General features: G+C 38.8%; 1 protein-coding gene across 4 annotated transcripts in view; it reads left to right on the plus strand.

Moving 5' to 3' along the window:
* LOC150076716 (luc7-like protein 3) overlaps positions 1 to 21,461 on the plus strand; it is a 192,071-nt gene that overhangs the window by 993 nt on the left and 169,617 nt on the right. The window lies entirely within an intron of this gene.

Raw genomic sequence — 21,461 nt, forward strand, 5'->3', positions numbered from 1 at the left:
GTCTGTCTGTATTATCTATGTTCATATTCCACAAGTGAAAAAAGGTCAGGTTGGTTTGTGCCCTAATTTTGGATAGAATTGAGCAAAAAACTGGCCGTACATGATACCACACACTAAACAGTTACTGACACTGTTTTTTTTTTCTTGAATCCAGCTCCCAAATTAATGGTGTAAACTAACATAACCTTTTTTCACTAGCTGAATATTAGAAATCCATTTAAAAAAAAACCACAGTTCATGGCCTGTAGATCATATATATATCTGCTGGCTCTAGTCCCCTATGTTGGAATGTGGTGTTTGATTCATGGCTTGTCAAGAAATTTCAAGCAACGAAGATGATTGCCTATGGAGACGATCTTACCATCCTTATCTGTGGCAATTCAAGGAAGAATATGTAAGACATAGCTAATTCCATCATACAAGAAGTTTCAACTTTGTCTGCAGTTCACAAACTGCAGGTTCAGCAGCTAAAATATTGCAGATGCTGTTTAAAGGAAAATTATATAGAGAACATCCACTGCTCGTAAAATGTACAGGACAGAAATGTACTGCCATAACAAAATATTTAGTTATTCAACTTGATGATGCCTTCTGCCACATGCAAGGTATGTGAAAGAGAAGTGTAAGTCTTTCTTATCCCAAATGAGACAGGTAACAAGGCAGGAATGGGGCCTGAGAGGTCATTCTCTCAGTTTATACTATAATTGTGTTTTTTTTTTACCTGCCATTATGCAGCTGGAGTGTGGGGGGCATAGGGCCAACAAGTCTGCAATTTTGAAACAGCTTCTGCAGGCCCAGTGTGCTGCCCTACATGTTACGGGCATGTAGAACCACTTCTACTATGGCTTTGCAGGTGTTGATGGAAAAATTACCTCTGCACTATGAAATACAGTATAGGTATATGATGTATCACCCGAAGAAATCAATAACTGTTACTTTGGATGATGTGCTTCTTTAACATCTGAGAAGAGAAGGCTTCGTTCTATTTATGTAGATGAATGGCAAAGAGACTGGTCAGCCTCGGAACTTCCCTTCTAACATCTGAATGTTACCTGCACTTCTAGCACGCAGTTCACCCTACACGACATTCTCTATATTTGTGCATTAATGGTCACAACTGATGAGGGATGCTCTCATGTCCAAAAGCTTTCCTGTGATGATGATGGCCTCTCCAGCAACTTTCCAGTTTCTTCTGTTTTGAGCACTGGCCATCTATTTACTACCCACAAACTCATGAATTTCATCTATCCATCTCTGCCTTTGTCTTCCATGTTTTCTTCTAGCTTCTCTTGGGTACCATTCTGTTATTTTCTTAGTCCATCTGTCATCATGTCTTTGAGCTATGTGTCCTGCCCAAGACCATTTTAGTTCTTTAGTTTTAATAGTTTTTGTTCATAGTAAGTAGTTTTTAGTTTTTTTTTTAGTTAATAGTTTTTGTTCATAGTAAGCACTAAGTGTGTTTTTACCTGCAGCCTGTTATTTTCTTTTTTTTCTGTTTTGCTCTGTGGCACAATACTTTATTGAATATGAATCCATAGCACATAGGCCTTTTTGCTTATATTGACCATATTATTTTTGACTGTCAATATTATCAAGACTTACAGGTATGAACTCCAGATTGTTTCAGATACCTTCACAATGGGAAATAAACCTGTACTTATTTGATCTCAAGCAGCATTTATAGCACTGGACACATTTGCTCCCATATGCTTTTAAATGAAGAAAGGAGCTTAGACTTGCTCATTTATGATAATTTTATCTGGAGTTGATGATGATTGGATACCATTGTAACCAAATATACCCTGCTGGACATTGATTCTGTTCTTGTATATAGTGCAAATTCTTGGTGTCTTCTGAAGATGCAGAACCTGTTTATAGTGTGATTGGAGTAAGAAAAAAAAAAAAAAAAAAAAAGTTACTTGTTTCAACGAGGAAGTGCCTGGAGCAATGTCTCATGAAATCTTGCTGATCCTAACTTCTAGGATGGGATCTTTCATGGGATTATTTCCCATTGCACCAGAAGTCAGTCCACTTCTATTTACTTTATTCTTGCTTTATTTCTTCTAGTTCTAACTATTGGAGGGTTCCTCTGTTTGATCTTGATCCCAAACTTCTCCTTCTGTAGCCTTTTCATTTCATCCTTATTTGGGCTCTCCTGGGTCCTTTGCCCTGAGTTAGGCCAGCAGGTGATAGTACAGGAGTTGGCAACCTTGTTTGAGTGAAGAGCCAAATTTGATCTAATTTTTAAAAAAAAAAGAGAATCCGAAGCTCAAGGTGGGGGGGGGGGTTAAGAAATGGAATAGAGTTGAGAAGGTGTTTTATTAAAAGTATATATATTTTGAAATATTATTTATTAATACTGAAAAAATGTAACAAACGATCCAATTAGGTACGAATTAATGTGACTTTTGCTTAATTAACGATCCAGTTAGGTATGAATTAATGTGACTTTTGCTGCTGAACTCCTTGAGCGAGTCTCTCAACATCAGACGAGTATGCCTTAATTTTCATCTTTAAAGATGCTGAGAGGCTCGCATTGTTCAGACGGTTTCTTGATTTATCTTTAATATAGTTCATGTTCGAAAATATTTGCGTGCAGAAATATGTTGAACAAAAAACTGAGAGAAGTCCAAATGCAAATATTTTCAAATTTATATACTTCTCCATGCATCGAACACAATCTGGTTTTGCTTTTAAACTTGTCTATCGCCGCCCATTTGTGTAGAATTGCAAGGGCAGCCTTTTGCCTTTCCAAATTCTTAGTTTCAGTTTTAAGGCATTTTAGTCTTGCACTCAGTGTTCTTGATTTTTAAGTCCTCTAACTCCATTTTAAATTGTGCTTCATGTGGGCTAAAAGTTAGAACCCTGCAGTTCTAACTTTTAGCCCATGTTCAAAGAGCCATGGGTTGCCGACCCCTGTGATAGTAGATCCTGGCTGCCTGCACATAGCAATAATGGGGGGGAATGTGGTGACCTGGTGTTGCTGCTTCCCATCTGCTAAGAGCCAGGTATCGGCCGACAGCATAACAACACGCTACATACAAATGGCCCGTTTTGGCGTAAGCTTCTACACAAGATGTACAGTGGTGGCTAATGTGGGAAACCCTTGAGTCTGCCACAACAACACATGAATATCCCCTGAATATAAATCCCTCAAACTCAAGTCATAAAAATAGCATCCAGTCTAACAAAAAACTGTGGTGATTACAAGTCTATAAGAGCAATCGGTGAGTGGAGCTAGACCCGCCAATTAGTTCGCATTGCAAAGATCCATGAAATTGCACCCTGTATTTTAAAAATTCTAAAGTTATGTACTTGTTTAATCTATATAGACATCAGTTGTTCTTTTATGTTTAGGGTGATTTCTCTGCATACTGTTATTCATGCTGCATGGCATCACTGTGCAAAAGGGACACTTTTATTCTAACTGGAAAAAAAGAACTCTGTCCAGAAAACTGGATGTTTGTCCATAGTATTATACACTTCACACATTGACTTATTTATTTTACCGTGACAAAAGTATGACTTCTGCCCCTCCCCGTGATGTGCCACATTATAACTGAAAAAAAATCCAACCAATTCCCCTCCACCCAAGAGGTTGCCAAACTGTTCCCATATGACTCTTATAATCATATTGTCATAAGAATGCAAAGTTACCATCAGACTCAGTCTACCTTAACAGTAAAGGGGTGATGGAGTGATTATAATTAATCTAAAAATCAAAGTACCATAATATTAAACTAAAGTAATCATTTATATATATGCATAACAAAATGTATAGAATCAATTCTGTTTCCATTTCAGTCTTTGTCTATGATAGAAATCTAATATCTGCATTCATCCCCCCCCCTTTTCCTGCTTGACTGACCCTTCCACTTCTTAAATAGACTGGACAATGGTGGCCTTGAGTTTATTCTGGTAATAGGAGTATAACAACCATACCAAGTCAGCCTGGTAGCAAACTTGGCAGTATGGTAGATTCACCACTGGAGTTTTATAATGTATTATGTATTTTCATCTTTAAATTCACCGCTGGAGTTTTATAGTGTATATGTAATTTTTGGGATCCTATTAATGCCCACATGGATTCATAGTTTGTATGTCATTGGTTTTGTTTCTGTTTTGTTTTTTGTTTAAAAGAAATATTGAAATAATAGCATTCTCTAAATATAAAATAACGATGTAAGCAAGAAATATCATAGAACATGATAGGGACTTTTTTTGAAGTGCTGGAAAGTTTGTACATGCTGTAATATCAGTCAATATAGTGCAACGAAGCCATGTGATTTTTCTGCACTAGCCAGAAAAAAAAATAATAATAGATAAATTAAAATAATTAAATAAAAATAAATTTATATTTTTTATAAATTTATAAAAAATATAAAAGAAAATAACCCGTTTCCTTTCTTACATCCAGCTAGCATTTAAATTTGACCAAGCTGTCAGCTTAAACTACACATGGAGATAACTTATTCCCATGTGGTCCATAATGATGAAAGGATTGGACTAATTTAAGGAACATTTAGGTGGCACATATAGTATATTGGTGTAGAATTTATTCAAAGAAATAACTCCTGTCAAGGGTAAAGTGAAGGGATTTTGTTTTGCAAAGGTGATTATAATGGATCTATACATTTTTAAAACTCTTCATTGTGATCAATTAATTTTACTAAACAGTATAAATGCTGACTGAGAAGTGGTCAGAAATGTAATTATAGAAGCTACTAAGTGTTTCATATCAATTAAGAGATAAGTGTTCAAGGTTTAGAATGAACTGGTTACCAGGTGAGCTTAGTGGCAGAGAAGAATGTATTGAATGATTGTCAGGTGATATAGAGTCCAATAGTAAAGGTAAACTAATAGTCTGTAATTACTCCAAGAAATCTTTGGCTTGGAATGAAATTAAAATATAAATTCTTTATAGGCATGCTAGAAAGAAATGGTTGAATCTCATTGGTCCATTGGATATATAATGGCAGAGCTATTGATGTTCTTATATAGCTTGCTGATAAACTGAATAAATATTTTGTCTACATTTATATATGAAGTTTTTAGAGACAGATTTAGCAGAATTTTAATATGGATTAGGAATAAATGATTTTATAACAGTGGAAAGGAAGTTGGAAACAAAACTATATAGTTAAATGTGAATAAAGCACCTGGGGCCAGTTGAATCTATCCAGTTATATTAAAATAGGTAGTTAAATCTTTAGAATGCTCTCATAATAATGAGAGCATTCTCAGATTCAGGAGAAATCCCTATAGATTGGAGATGTACAAATGTACATCTTATTCAAATGGGTGGCTCAAAGAGGGAACTACAGACCTATAAGTTTGACCACTGTGCCAGTGAAAATAACTAAAAGCATGGATTTGTTAAAGGTAGATTATGCCTGACCAATGTGATTAGTTATTACATATTTTAATTTATGAGGCCTGTGATATCACAATAACTGGATGAAAAGAATAATTTTGTCATCACATATTTAGATGTCAGTAAAGCCTCTTATACATGTATCACCTGTGATTGTTGTAAATTGGAGCAATGTGGCATTACGAGCAAATTACTACTATGAAAAATGGGATGGTTAAATAAGAGACAGAGGGGTTGTAAATGGTGCTAGTCATATAGGTTAGTGCAAAAGCATCATTTTAACGTAGCCATCTACCAAAGTAGTTAAATTAATTAAGTTGGCATCGTTTTGGTTATATCTCATATTGTGAATGCCTTCACAATGAGTTGCCATGGTATTGTACTACCTCGAATAAGTAACACTTCACCAGTGGAGAAGATTACTGTTACTTATTCTCAGCGGATACCACCACCCAGGCACCGTTTCAAAGCTTGTTGGCTTCTCCTCAGTGGGTGGGCAGGTACCCTGGTGTTGTAATAGTGACAACTCAGTTACGAAGTATAACTTTACAATATGAGAGATGCCTGATGGTGTGCAGTGATATAGACTATAAAATATTGTGAAGTTATACTTCATAACTGTTGTGAAACAAATGAAGCAAATCAACACCACAACCAGGTTACACTGTAAGGTGCTGGGAAAAAAATACCAATACTCAAAATAAAATCACAAAAATAAGAAACTTAAAACAGTGCCCACCCTCAGCAGTGCAAAAGTATGACTCAATAAGTAGAGGCACTCACACATCCACTGAAACATGAGTGCCACTCCACACAATAAAAATAGAATTAAACAGTCACAGGAAAAACAGGATCATATTTTAGCATTTGACTGACATTCATCCAGATGTCAATGTCCTAATATGACCAAACCACAGAAAGATAAGTATTCCAGATGTTGTCTGATCATTGTACAGGGCAATGGTTGGGACATATCTGAAATACTGTATATATGATTTTAAATGCTGTTCTGTCAGCCTTTAAATGGTAACAGAATAGCCAGCTGTTTCAATGCAAGCTGGCAGTTTCAGTCTAGTAAAAGCTGCTCTTCATGGACTAATGTTATTACTTCATGATTTGGTGTTTAGTCCTTAAATAAAGGACCCAAAGGGTGAAAGTAATCAGGGTATATTACTCCAACAAGACCTTGATAAATTAGATGGATGGAAAGGTAGCAAACAAGCTTTGATAAATGTAAGGTGCATCATTTGGGTAGCAATAATTCCAGAATAACGTAAAAGTTGTGTGGTACCAAACTCAAGGTAGTGGAGAATGAAAAAGAGCTGAGGGAGGTGTAATGGTAGAGCCCAACGTGAAGTTCTCTGAGCAATGCATGTAGGCAGCTAGGCCAGCTCGTGGGATTCTGTCAATGATATACAGGAATTTTGCCAGTAGAAAAAAGCAGTGATCATCTAGTTGGGTAAGGCAGTGGTTAGGCTACATTGTCAGTATTGCATATAGGTCTGAAACTGCATTTTAACAAGAATATTGGTCTTATGTGTACAAAGAAGAGCAGTGATATTAGTCGGGGGTACTGTTATCAAGAAAGACTTCAGCTCTGTAAATTGCAGCAGGTGGACACCTGATCGAATTTATTCACATGCTTTAAAGCATGCGAATAAGTTAATAAATTCAAATTGGAGGAAGAATGGTTGCAGGACAGATGTGCGGAGGTTTGTCTTCAGTCAACCGGGTGATTGATTGTTGGAAAAAAACTTGCATATTATTGGAGGAGATGGGAGGGTGGTTTTTTTTTTTTTGTTGGCTGATGCTTTATAAGCTTTTTTTTCTTACATCATATGCCATTACTACTAGTAATAAATAAATAAATTTTACAGCTTCAAAAGGATTGAGTAAATTAAATTCAGATAGCATCTGTACAATTTCTAATCTGATACATAGAAGGGGACATAAATTTGAAAAAGTTGACTGGAGGATAGATTTCAGAAATTCTCTTTCAGCCAGAGAGTACTAGTAGTGTAGATGGTCTGCAAGAAAGCAAACTTATACAGCATCAGCTAAAGTTAGTTGGTTCTCACATACACACACTTCTCACATCACCTGCCCATTACCTCTAATAATTTGTGTAGTTCTTTCCTAAATTTATTCAAACTACTCACTTCCACAAAACCAGAAGGAAGTTTGTTCACAAAGTCAACTAACTGCTGGTTGAATACAAATGTCTGCACATCCATTTCCTCAATTTAAAACTTATGTCTCAATCTGCTCAAAGCCTTATACATCTTAATCAGATCTATTCACATGTGCCTAGTTTCCAGATACTGCAATCAGTAGAACTGAAGCTCCTCCAAAGTGTACATTTTTGTTCTTGATAAGCTCATTGCCCTTCTCTGTACCTGTTCCAACAGATCAACTTCCTTACTAAAATGGGCTTTTCATACTTGTACGCAATACTCAAGATGTGGCCTAACCATTGCCTTATACAATGGGATAATCACCTTATCCCTGTTGGCAAAATTTCTGTATATTATTGACAGAACTCCATGGGCTGTCTTGGCAGCCTCTCTTCACAACTGGCCCCGAGTGCCAAGCGAATGTGATCGAGCGTTTTCTCTGTGCTGAAAAAGTGATTATCTAAAAGCGATTTAAAGTTATATTAAGTTCCTGTCCTTAATAAATTTATTTTTTATATCAGCTACTGTCACAAAAAGTACTTGTACAGAGCAAGAAAGAAAAGCTACCTTTCTTTATTTTTCATATTTCTTTTACTAACACTTAATACTCTACGCTTGGTCACACCGGGCACTGCTCCTGCCTCCCCGTGGCGGGGCCGGAAGTCTTGGCAGAAAAGCTCATCTGCCAAGGACTAAAAGGAGCAAACATGGATCAACATGCCTTTCCGCCTCTCGAGCCGACAAGCTCTCGGCCAGAGTTAGAAAATGAGCATAACACGTCGCAACCCAAGAGGATGAAAACCACTTCCTCAGCGACAAATTGTCCTGCATTTCTAATAATGCACTCTCTTGGAGATCAGCCTCTCAGTAAGCTCTCTCCATTTGTTATCCAAAAACACCTGGAAAGTCTGACAGGATTGCCTAAGACAGTCAAGAGACTGCAATCAGGCGACCTACTAGTGGAGACAATAAACCATGGACATTCGCAGAAACTACTAAACCTTGCCAACTTTGCTGGAATTCCAGTAAAGGTTTCTCCCCATGCTACCCTAAATACATCCAAAGGGATTATGTCCAGCTGGGATCTTTTGAATGTCACAGAGGAGGAGATAATGCAAGAACTTCAAGACCAAAATGTCATTGCAGTCAAAAGGATTATGACTAAAAAAGACAATATACTTGCACCGACAAGGAACATTATCCTCACTTTCAATACGCCAAATCTACCAACATCGATAAAAGCAGGCTATCTACATTGTCACATTAGGCCCTACATCCCTAATCCTTTGAGATGTTTTAAGTGCCAAAAGTATGGTCACTCTCAAATGGCATGCAGAGGAAATCAAGTTTGCCCCCATTGTGGGTCCACTGAGCACACTCAAAGTGATTGCTCAGCAAAAGAAATGGCCTGCCCCAACTGTAAAGGCAACCATCCTGCTTATTCCAGGTCATGCGAGAAATGGAAAACTGAAAAGAAAATTGTGACATATAAGATTGAAAATAAAGTAAGTTTTCAAGAAGCAAGGAAAGTAATTGCTCCCAGTATGACTAAGCGTACATACGCCAGTATTGCGCAAAAGTATCAATCAGTGGGCACCCAAACCGATGTTACAGTACCTACAAACACTTCAATCTCTGACTGGGCTCGGGCTGTTCTCTCCCAGCAACAGTCCAATACCCCTAAGCAGATGAACCAGGCAAATAATACTGCAATTACAGTACCAGCAACATCTCCTTCTCCTCCCACAGTGATTGCTTCTACATCAAATAATCGAAGCTCACATTTAAAAAAGAATATCCAAGAAACATCTATGGATACATTCGACTCATCTAGACAAGAAACTATATTAGAATTACATGCGGAAGAAGAAATGGACATCGGTCGACCATTCTTCTCAAAAAAAGACAAACCAAAGCCTGAACGTCACAAGCCAACCACATTAAAAAAGCAGTCAGATACAGCTTCTTCTACTAAACACCAATAATGCCTTATATTCTACAATGGAATTGCAGAGGATATTGTAGCAACCTTAATGATATTCAAGTCCTAATTCAGCTCTATTCTCCAGTTGGTTTCTGTCTACAGGAAACCTACCTAACTCCACAAATTTCCACCAACATAAAGAACTATGTCATCTATCGACAAGATCGTAATACTTCAAATGCTGCCCGTGGAGGTGTGGCCATCTTCATCAGCTCAAAGATCCCGACCAAACAAATTGTTTTGCAAACTGATATTGAAGTTGTTGCTGTACGTTTGATAACCCAGGTTGCGTTAACACTAGCATCAGTCTATCTCCCACCAAGTCATACTTTCTCTTACCAAGATCTTGAAAACTTGCTAATGCAATTGCCACCCCCGGTCTGTCTGTTGGGTGATTTCAATAGCCACCGTCCCTTATGGGGATCAACAAAAGTAGATGCACATGGCCGACTAATTGAAACTTTTCTAGACAAACAAAACCTTACTGTTCTTAATACTGGTGCACCCACTTACATACAATTACCAACTGGACAAACTTCTGCAATTGATCTATCAGTATGTTCCCCGATTCTGTTTCCAATCATAGAATGGTCTGTTTTAGATGATCCCTTGGGCAGTGATCATTTTCCGATTATTTGTGATCTGCTCACTGCACAACCACCATTATCCAATCCCTGCAGGAAATGGAAGTTCTCTCAAGCCAGCTGGATCAAATTTCAATCTTTTGTCACCCTGGACGAGCAATATATACGTACACAGTCGATAGATGAAGCCACATATTATATCACTTCACACATACTATCTGCAGCTAAGTGTTCAATTCCATTGTCGAATCCTCGGCCCCGATGGCACCATAACTATTGGTGGAATGAAGACTGCACTTAAGCAAAGAAGTTAAAAAATAAAGCATGGAATTTATTTCGCAGATCACCAACCACGACCAATCTTATCAATTACAAGAAGCTAAGAGCGAAAGCACGTCTCATTCAAAGGCAAGCCAAGAAGAATTCTTGGATTCATTTTGCATCTACCATAAACAGAAACACTAACTCCAGGTTAATATGGAAGAAAATCAGACAAATTTCTGGAAAATTCCCAACAACCCCCTCACCAATTCTTTCATGGAATGGGCAGGAACTCTCTGCTCCTGAGGACATAGCAAATGCTTTGGGCAAAACGTTTGCTAAAGTTTCAGTGGCCTCAAATTATTCTGCGGATTTTCAGAAAATAAAGACCAAGACCGAAGAACGAGCTATAAACTTTCAAACCTCAGTCTTCCTTCCGTATAACCAGCCTCTTCAATATCACGAACTTCTACATGCTATGAAAATGACACACAACGGTGCTGCTGGGCCAGATGGAATATCTTATATCATGTTACAAAACCTTGGAGACAAAAATTTACAAATACTACTGGTCTATTATAACAGAATATTTATGGAAAACATTTATCCCATCTCTTGGCATCATGCCACAGTTCTTGCCTTTTTGAAACCTGGAAAAGACCCTACAAGGCCATACAATTACCGACCAATTTCCCTCTCCAGTTGCCTCGGTAAATTACTTGAAAACATTATTCATAATCGACTTGTTTGGACCATCGAAACACAACACCTAATGAGTAATAATCAGCATGGCTTTCGTAAGAACAGGTCCGCCTTAGATCTCATGATTAAGGCAGAGTCTGCAATTCGCAATGCCTTCGTAAAAAATGAACATCTCGTTTTAGTCTCCATTGACATAGAGAAGGCATTTGACACCACCTGGCGTCATGGCATTCTCAGCGACCTCCATGCCCTTGGTCTACGAGGCAACCTTCCTATATTCATCAGAAACTTTTTCCAGAATCGTTCGTTCCAAGTTCGATACCACAACTCGCTTTCTATGACATTTTTACAGGAAGAAGGAGTGCCACAAGGTTCTGTATTGAGTGCAACCCTCTTCGCTCTTAGAATTGATTCTATAACAAAAGAACTCCCAAATACAGTTGAGACCTATCTTTATGCAGATGATCTATCCATTTCTTGCCATTCTCAGAATATGAGATCCATTGAACGGCAACTGCAGTTATCCTTGAATAAGGTGCAAAGGTGGGCAGGACTCAATGGCTATCGTCTATCTCAGCAGAAAACTGTTGCAGTCCACTTTTGTAATCAACGAAAAATGCATACAGATCCTGAACTTCAGATGTCAAATTTTACCATTCCAGTGACCAACAATATCAGATTCTTGGGATTAATCCTTGACAGAAAATTAAATTTCTTTGAGCACATTAAATCGCTACGTACTTCCTGCCTTAAAAAACTGAACATATTGAGAGCTTTATCTGCAATGTCTTGGGGAGCAGACCGTACATCTTTGCTTCTGCTATATAGAGCATTGATCAGATCCCGTTTGGACTACGGTGCTCCAATCTACGATTCTGCCCGAAAGAGTACACTACGCTGGTTAGACCCTATACAGCATAGTGCACTGCGGATTGCCCTTGGCGCATTCAGGACATCCCCTACCCAAAGTTTATATATTGAAGCGCATGAGCCCCCTCTTTGTCTCCGCAGGAAAACACTACTTCTTAAGTATGCAGCCCGAATACAAAACTGCTGTCAGCATCCTATTGAGCCGTATCTCTTTAATCCACCACTGCAAAACCTTTATAGAAACAAACCCAGTAAAATAAGACCGGCAGGCTTACGCCTAATTGAAATAACGCAGAGTTGGAATATTCCTAATGTCAACAGGCTAGACGTAGTGAAATGCCTTCGCCCACCTTGGACACCTCGTCCACAATTAACTTGTGATACTTATCTTAAAAAATGGGGAAAGAATCTTCTACCGTCACTCACCATGAAACAACTCCATGCAAGCCATATTCAGAAATATGCTAGTTTATTGCCAATATATACTGATGGGTCCAAATCACACTCAGCTGTTGGAGCAGCAGCAGTATTTCCCTCTACAATCATTTCTGCTTCCCTTCCACCTGTGTATAGCAGCTTCTCTGCAGAACTTCATGCAATAAAGTTAGCTTTAGAAAACCTGAATCTCTACCCATCTCTAAAATATATTGTATACACTGACTCTCTAAGTTCAATTACAGCAATACAAAACCTTTCTTATAAGGTTCATCCTATATTAAACCAAATCAGAAGCCTATTATTAAAAATTGAGGAACGTCATCAATCGGTGACCTTTTGCTGGATCCCAGCCCATTCGGGGATAAAAGGGAATGAACTCGCTGACAAAACTGCCAAAAATCCATCAACTTATGATTTAACCCTTGCTCCTATTCCAATCTATGACTATAATCATATGATACAAACAACATGTCTTGCGATGTGGAAAGAGTTATGGCACACCCAAACCAATAATAAACTTTATCAGTTGAAACAGGATCCACAGCTTTGGTGCTCTAGCACCAAAACAGTACGAAGAGAAGAAGTAGTGCTTGCATGAGCACGGATAGGACATACATATCTGATTCACCTTCACCTACTTACAGGAGAGGATCCTCCTCATTGTCCACACTATTCCTCGCACTTATCAGTCAAACACATTCTCGTTGACTGCCCTCACTATGATCAGGACAGAATATCCATCCTCCTTTCCCTAAAAAATCTTCCGGAACCGAAGACATTAAAAAATATTATAGGTGACGATGCAAACATCAACGAATTCTTCTCTTTTTTGAAAAAAATTGGATTGTATCATAAATTTTAAAACATCACTCTATTAAACCATAAATTGATTCTATCTGAAATTTGATTTTTACTATTTTCCTATGAATAGGCGCACTATAGCCTCAGCAGCTCGTGCGCCATTAAACCCCCATCACAACAACATCTTCACAACTTCATATTTGACTGCACAGTTGACTCCAACGAGTCGGTCACGATCTACCAGGCAATCGCGGATTTAATTTTGGTCGATCACGACGAATTTTAAATATACAGTCATCGCTCGATTTGTGCACCGTGTGCAATGAAATTTTTGAGATGGTAGATCGCGGCACATTTTGGAGGAAAAAAGTAGATCGCATCACAAATTAAGTTGGCCACTCCTGCTATAGAGTATTATTAAGTGTAACTGAATTATTAAGGTTTAGAGAATGAAAAACTATAGAGTATTATTAAGTGTTCTATAAAATTAATATTAATGATTAGTTGATAAGGAGATAACTATATTTGCTTTTCACATCTTTATTCACTGAAAGAAGGAAAAGAAAAATCAGTTAGATTAAGAAAAGAAATTTAACCTGCCTGAAATTTATTATGTATGTTAACTAAGTTGTTTACATTTAGCTAACTAATTTCTCTTCCACTTGTTTCTCAGTTATCAAAGATCATTTAGCTCCCTATAATTTGATATGCTTCCTAAAATATTCTCATGTGTAAACATAGATGCATCTATTGTTTGTCAGCAATCTGAGCAGGATCATCAACTGTTTTATCATTTGTCTCTGGTGGGCTAATGTGACTCAATCCTTCTTGTGTTTCATAATCTGCTGTAACTTTCCTGTTCCACTTTGTAACTCGATTTCAGACTAGTTTATTGGTCCTTGAGGCCTATCATTGACATTCTATGTAATTCTGATGGAATTGATGAAACACTTGTCAAGTGGACTGAATTTCGAAGAAGTCCAGTCATTCTGTCAACCAAATTCTCTCTGCACCTTCACATGGTGGGACTGTAAGTAACACTGAGTATAATCCCCCCCCTTCTTGTGTGACAATTCTAAAATACTGCACCTAGTATACTGGAGGTGATCACACTGGTGTGAACCAATGTATGCAGATGTTGAAGCGGGGTGTTCACACCACATATAAGAATGCCACACTTCTGTGTTACCAAGCAATATTAGGTGGTAGATGACTCATGCAGTACAGTACTACCACTTTGTTTATTGGAGTTTGAAGTAGTGAAACCCATGTTTAGTCACCAGAGAGAAGCTCCAGCTAACCACCCATTTGAGGATATGATGAGATTCTGTTCCAGCTGCCGGCCTGTGAACATTGCTACAGGCCAGCAGCTAGAGTCCACTGGACTGAACCTATTGGTAACTCTCCAGGAGGTATCCAGATCAGCCAGTGTATGATCTCGCTACCTCTACCCTGCCAGATAGTGACTGGAGGGAGTCTGAGTAGTGGATATGTGTGGGGCGGAATCATTGTTGAGGCCACGTTATGTCAAAGGAGCTGGATATATTCTTTGTGTGTATGCTATATCCAGAAATTTCATTATCTCATACATGTCCCCCTCTCCACCTTTTCTTTACTGTTGAATACATCATGAATATTGATTGTATTTAGCAGTAAAGACTTTTACAGAATAAACTTATCTGCAAAAAGATATAAACTTCCCAAATGCTTCTCATTCATTTCACAAATATACATGTCTCAGTTATAATCTGTGATTTCCATTTACAGTTCCCCAAGCCCTACTTATTTTTTCTTACTTCAACTTCTTGAATATCCACTGCCAATTTCTGAAATGCTGATCTTCAGGTAATTCTCTGGTGGGACAAATAACTTAATTAATTTCATTCCTTCTGAATCTCAGTTCTCTCTTATATTTTGCAAAAAGGATTCTTCTGCTCCTATGCTTATCTTCAGTAATGCTCAGATTTCTAGATAGACAAGATCACATATCTCTATTAGCAATTACCCTGATTTCTAATTTCTCAAATATTGCTTCCTCTGCTTCTAAAAAAAAAATTTTTTTTCCCCCTCTATTTCTTCTGGCATTACTTTTCCTCTAAACAGCCATGCCTCACCCTGTACAAATATCATTCTACCATGGAATATTTTTCCACTTGTGGGGCAGGTCCCCCATTACCCCCCCCCCTCTCTCTCTCTCTCTCAGGCCTCTAGACTCCACTTAAGAGGCCAGTTAAGTTGACTGATCACCCATCTCGCAAAGTCTCTACTCCCTGTCTCATAGACTTTGTTTCTGCTGCATGACTTTTCTATAGATACTTGGAAGTATCTGTAAAAAAAATGGACACTTCTGAATTGGCTTCTATAATTCCCCCCCTTCCAAACCATGCCAAATGTGCCACATCCTATCAGCATTCACTTCTTTCTCATTTGTCCCTTTAACGTCTTAACGATAAAGGGATAGATGTTAACGATACTTTGTACACAAAAAAAATCCTTTGTGCACATTTCCTGAAAATTATAATCTACAAAAATTCAAGTCTAATATCAACAGGTCTTTTTTCGTCTTCTCAACCTTCAACCCGCACACGGTTATGTTGTTGTTATTTGTTTTTTTAGGAGCATTAGCAACTAAGGCCATATTGCTCCGTGGATATGCGTTGGTCATTCCCTTACCTTTCCGCATCCTCCGTATTTGGTGGTGACGGGCTCGAACCCCGGTCTAATCAAGAAGCGTGTGCTACGCACTGCTGCTCCTTCCCACCTGGCTACGGAGGCGCCCCACACATGGTACTAAGTAGTATAGTTTCTAATATCTTTCCTGTTTGAAGTTTTTTATATATATATATAAAAAGAGAATAATAAGTTCTGATGCACATTTGAATTTGACATTCGAATCTGAACAACAGAAATAAAAATAAATAACCTCACATCAAATTAAAAATGAACTCCTTAACATCATTGGAGCACTAATGATGAAATGAAGCAGCTTAAAACCAGTAAATAAAGTAAAATTGGAGTTGAGAGACACTATTTAATGAAATTTTGGGATATAGTATACACAGAGCAGGAATATGTCCAGCTCTTTGACATAATGCCCACCCCACACAACTTTAATTAGTATTAGTAATGGCCACATGGTGCAAGGAAGCCTATAGCTTATGCTGCACCAGCCAAAAAAAAATAAATAAGAGAAAAGGAAATGAACAACCTATATATTTCCTTCCTCCCTTAGCTAATTATACGGCTCACCTTGGAATTTTCCCAGACTGTCAGATTATCACCCATATAGGTAACGTATTCCAGTAATTTATAACTTGCTGGCTAAAAAAAACTTCCTGCAATCCAGTCCTCCCCCATAAGTTGAAATTATGGCCCCTAGTTCTAGAATCATAACTGTGAAAATTTCAACCTTATTCATTTTGCTTATGCCTCTCAGAGCCTTAAACACCTCAATAAAGTCCCCCTCTAAGGTGCCTAGCTTCCAAGCTCTGCAACCCACATATTCGAAGTCTTTCCTAATATGGACGCCCTTTTGCTGATCTCACCTGGCGAGTTACCCATCTTTGGACCCTTTCAAGAAGAACAATGTCTTTCTTTAGGTGCGATCTCCATTCTTGGACACAGTATTCCCATTGTGATCTGACAATAGCCTTATATAATGCGATTATTAAGTCTTTATCTCTACTAGCGATTGTTCGATAAATCATCAATAGGACACCATGGGCCCTCCTTGCAACCAGTCTACAATGCATATAGAACTTCATATCTGACCATATCATAATACCCAAGTCCCTTTCCTCCACTATCGGCTTTAGTTCAACTCCGCCAAGTGTATAAGTTATTTTGGGGTTACTCTTCCCTAGGTACAATACCTTACACTTTGCTGGATTATTAAAGCATAGCTGCCATTTTTCTGACCATCTCTTAAGTCCATCATGGTCATTCTGAAGAAGCTCTGCTTGGTGGCATTCATTAACTGCTCTACCAATCTTTACATCTGGAAATTTAGACGTCACGCCCTATATCCCTTCATCGATGTCATTTATAAACATCAAAAACAATGATGGTCCCAATACTGATCCTTGGGGAACCCTACTTCTTACATCAACCCAACCTGAGGAATAACCATTTATCACAGCCCTCTGCCTCCTGCCCTGAAGCCACGCTGCTGTCCATCTAAGGATTTTCCCTGCGATTCAAACCTGTTCCAGTTTATAAAGTACCGTATTTTCCCACGTATAAGACGCACCCTTTTTTGAAAAATTTGGGGTCTAAAAACTGGGTGCGTTTTATACAGTGCTTGTAGATTTTTTTTTTCCTGCTTTTTCATGCTTGTTGTCTTTGCGCTCATTGTTTCACACTTGTTACCGGTATATTAGGTTACATTTTGCCACGTTCTGCCCAGAAATGGCTCAGAAAAGATTTTTGTACAGTGCTGAATTCAAGTTAAAAGTGATCCAGTTTGCAAAAGTGAATGGAAATCTTGCTGCTGAACATAAGTTTGGTTCTCCTCTAACTGAGAAAACAATCCGAGACTGGCTACGGGAAGAAGAAACCCTACTAAAAACGCCACGGCAGAAGAAGGCCATTAGAGGCAAGTCAGCAAAATGGCCTGATTTAGAGAGGGAATTGAAGATATGGATTAAGGAGCAAAGGGCAATTGGAATTCCTGTGTCCATAAAGATGGTTCAGCATGAGGCAAGAAGAATTGCTGATGAAAAAGAAGTTACTGATTTCAAAGGAGGACACAATTGGTGCTTCGGGTTCATGAAACGGAATGGACTAAGCATGCGTACACGCACCAGACTTGCCCAAAAGATGCCTGAAAGCTATGAGCAGAAGGTCCTTGAATTTCATCGTTTTGTCATTCAATGTCAGAAGATACATCAGTTTGAGTTGGGACAGATTGCAAATATTGATAAGAAGGGTATTGTAGTTTTAAATGTTTTTCACCAACCTTATGTAGAAATAAAACACAAAGAAAACGAAAACTGGAATCTTGATAACTATGTATTTATAATAAATAATATTTGCCTGTATTTACAATAAATTATATTTAACTTTACAACTAAAATATATGAAATATACATATAAAATATATATTAAAATATACTGGGTTAAGAACAATAAAATACATTAAAATATACTAAATTAAAAGCAATAAAACCATAGCTTTCGAAGGCTCCTGCCTTCTTCTTCGGCGGTATTTTCTTTGTTCTGCGGTGCGTCTTTAAATACCAGCAGGTTCACGGTACTCATCACGTGTTTCATTCCCACGTGTTCCGCTCTCTTGTGTTATGGAATCGGAAGTGGCTCGAGAGTGGGTCATGTGGAGCCGTTCATCCCTTCTGAGGATAGTAGCCTCAAAGAGGGGATGGATCCGCATTCCTCTATCTCTATTAATATTCACTGTGGAACAGATCCGCAAACTCTCAAGCCACTTGCGATCCCAGAACTTATTCGCTCGATCGGTGATGATATCCTCGTCCGGGGAGATCTGGTGCTGCATTCTCCCAAAAATGCTCGGCCACGCCGGACTTACCATAGTCCGAACTTCTTATTGCCTTAGTGTGCTCCCCCAGACGGTCTTTGAGACGGCATTTTGTTTCCTCTACATAACACTCCCCACAATCGGGGCATCTAATACTATATACGACCCCACTTGCATTTTCTTTTTGAATGGGTCCTTTACTTGTGACACGATTGTGTGCAGCCTTTGCCCCAGAAGCTGCACACAACGCGTCTGATAATTTCTTAGTATTCTAGTTATATGATCGGTTAGACCCGGATAGTAGGGAATATATGCAGTGGATACTGGCGTAAAAGATTCGCCTCTCCTCTGATTTCCTTTAATATATTTTTCTATAATCCTCTGGGGGTAGCCACATTTTGTAAGATCCGTCGTGACGCGTTCGTACTCTACCTTCCTATCCTCAGAGGTACTACAGTGTGATTTTGCCCTGTCAACTAATGTTCTAACCACGCTGTTCCTATGATGGTTGGCCTGAGCTGAATTGTAGTGCGAATATTGACCTTTACACATCGATTTCCTATAGACCTTAGTCTTTAGTTGTCGGTCTTCCCTACAGACCAACACATCTAGGAATGGCAAAACTCCTTCTTCTGCCTCCGAGGTAAATTGTATGAATGGGGAGAAGCCATTTAAAATATTCAACACCTGATCTTCACTCCCCTTTCGAATAATTGAAAACGTATCATCTACGTATCTTTTCCAGGGGCGCATAGGGAGAACACTAACATTAAATATTCTAGCCTCGAGCTCCTTCATAGCTAATTTAGCTATAATTGCGCTAATGGGGGAGCCCATGACTGTACCGTTAACCTGCTTATACATAGTATTATCAAACACCATAGTGGTGCTTGAGAGGCATAATTCTATACCTTTCTCAATATCCTCTAAATTTAATTGTGTTCTAGTATTTAGAGTAGTATCTCTCCGTAAGGCCATGTGTGCACAACGCACTCCATGGTCAATCGGAATACACGTAAATAGAGATTTCACGTCGAAAGATATCATAATTTCATTCTCTTCTATGCGTTGGCTTCTAATAAAATGCACAAAGTCTTTGCTGTCCTTAATACTAAATTCAGAAATGAATGCCATGGAAGAAAGTGTGTTGAATGCCGTCCAGAATAATCCTACTACCAGCACATGTGCCCGTTGCCTCTGCCTTAGGAGTGTCTTGTTGCAGTGTACAGCATGTCTGGCATGACGATTCCTTACACCCCTTTCATCTCCAAAGGGTTCAGTTACTGCTCCCCCAAGATCATCCTGCACGTGTGGCTTTTGCTCGGTGGTTTCTCCAAGAAAGTGTTCAAGATTTGAATTTTCCAGCCTATGTTTTGTTCACGGATGAGGCTTATTTCACTCTTGAAGGCTTATTCAATCAGCACAATGCTCATGTGTGGGCTTACGACAACCCACACGATGTGCGCCCCCATGCGGCACAACATCGCTTCGCAATAAATATGTGGGCAGGTATGATCAGTGATTGCTTAGTCGGTCCATTCCTGTTACCATCCCGCGCGAACTCCGCTAAATATCGGATTTTTCTTGAACAAGTTCTACCAGGGTTACTTGACGATGTTCCAGCAAATGTGAGACGCAACATTTGGTTTCAACGTGATGGGGCACCTGCCCATCATGGAAGGTGTGTTCGTGACCATTTGAACAGGCATTTTGGGCATCGATGGATTGGCCGGGGTGGACCCGTTGCCTGGCCCCCACGCTTACCTGATTTATCAAGCCTTGATTTATTTCTGTGGGGCCCTCAAATCTATCGTGTATGAATCACCTGTGGAGACGGAAATGGATCTCGTGACAAGACTCGTCTGCGCTGCTGCTGCTACTGTCAAAGAAACTCCAGGTGTGTTCGACCGTGTCCGCCAATCCATGCTGCGTCGGTGTCACGCATGCATCGTGTCTCCTGGTGGAAACTTCAAGCATCTGTTGTAACATCATGAAATGCATCCATCTCGTACTCCATTGTTAATATTATGTCAAATAAATGTTTGCCACTAATTACTGTCTTGTGTCATTTCTGCTTCTTGTGCATCTGCTACTACTTTCCCGTGACATTTCCAGTTATGGGTTGTTATGCGATTCACATTCCTTTAGATGTTACCTACCTCCCCTAAACATTTGCACCAATATTTTTGAGACACCCTGTATGTGCCAAATGGATATTTGTTATGTCAGACCCATCTGTCGAACTCTTACGTTATAATTGCAAAAAATACAGCCATTCATAAGCAACATGCCAAGGAGGTAATGCAATAGGCCTGTGGATCCAAAGAACATAACTAACAGACTGTACTACCACCTCCCCTGTCTGTGCAAACTGCAAAGGAAATCATCTGGCCTTCTCTAAGATGTAAATTATGGAAAAACCTGGTAAAAAAAATTCAAAAATATAAGGTGGAAAACGAAGTAACATATCCTGAAAGAAGAAAACAAATTGCATAAAGTATGCCTTCACTCTTGTATGCAGCTGTCAAAAGCTACAGAACAGCTTATGGCTAAAGAGATGTCTCAGTTTCTCTGAAGGTTTTAATTACTACTTGGGCCTTCAGGGACTTAAACTTGGAGGCTACTAGGCTCTTCGTGCCAACAAAGAAATACTATTCAAGGTTCAGGCCTAAATGGATGTCAGATGAATTAATGAGGCTTGTGGCACAGAAGAAAAATGTATAGGATGCATATAAATTATCAGGTGACACAGAAACCTAAGGCAAATATAAGCTAGTTTGTA

This window comes from Mastigoproctus giganteus, chromosome 12 (assembly GCF_048544385.1).
Source record: "Mastigoproctus giganteus isolate SK-2022 chromosome 12, ASM4854438v1, whole genome shotgun sequence".
In the NCBI taxonomy this organism is placed as follows: Eukaryota; Metazoa; Arthropoda; class Arachnida; order Uropygi; family Thelyphonidae; genus Mastigoproctus; species Mastigoproctus giganteus.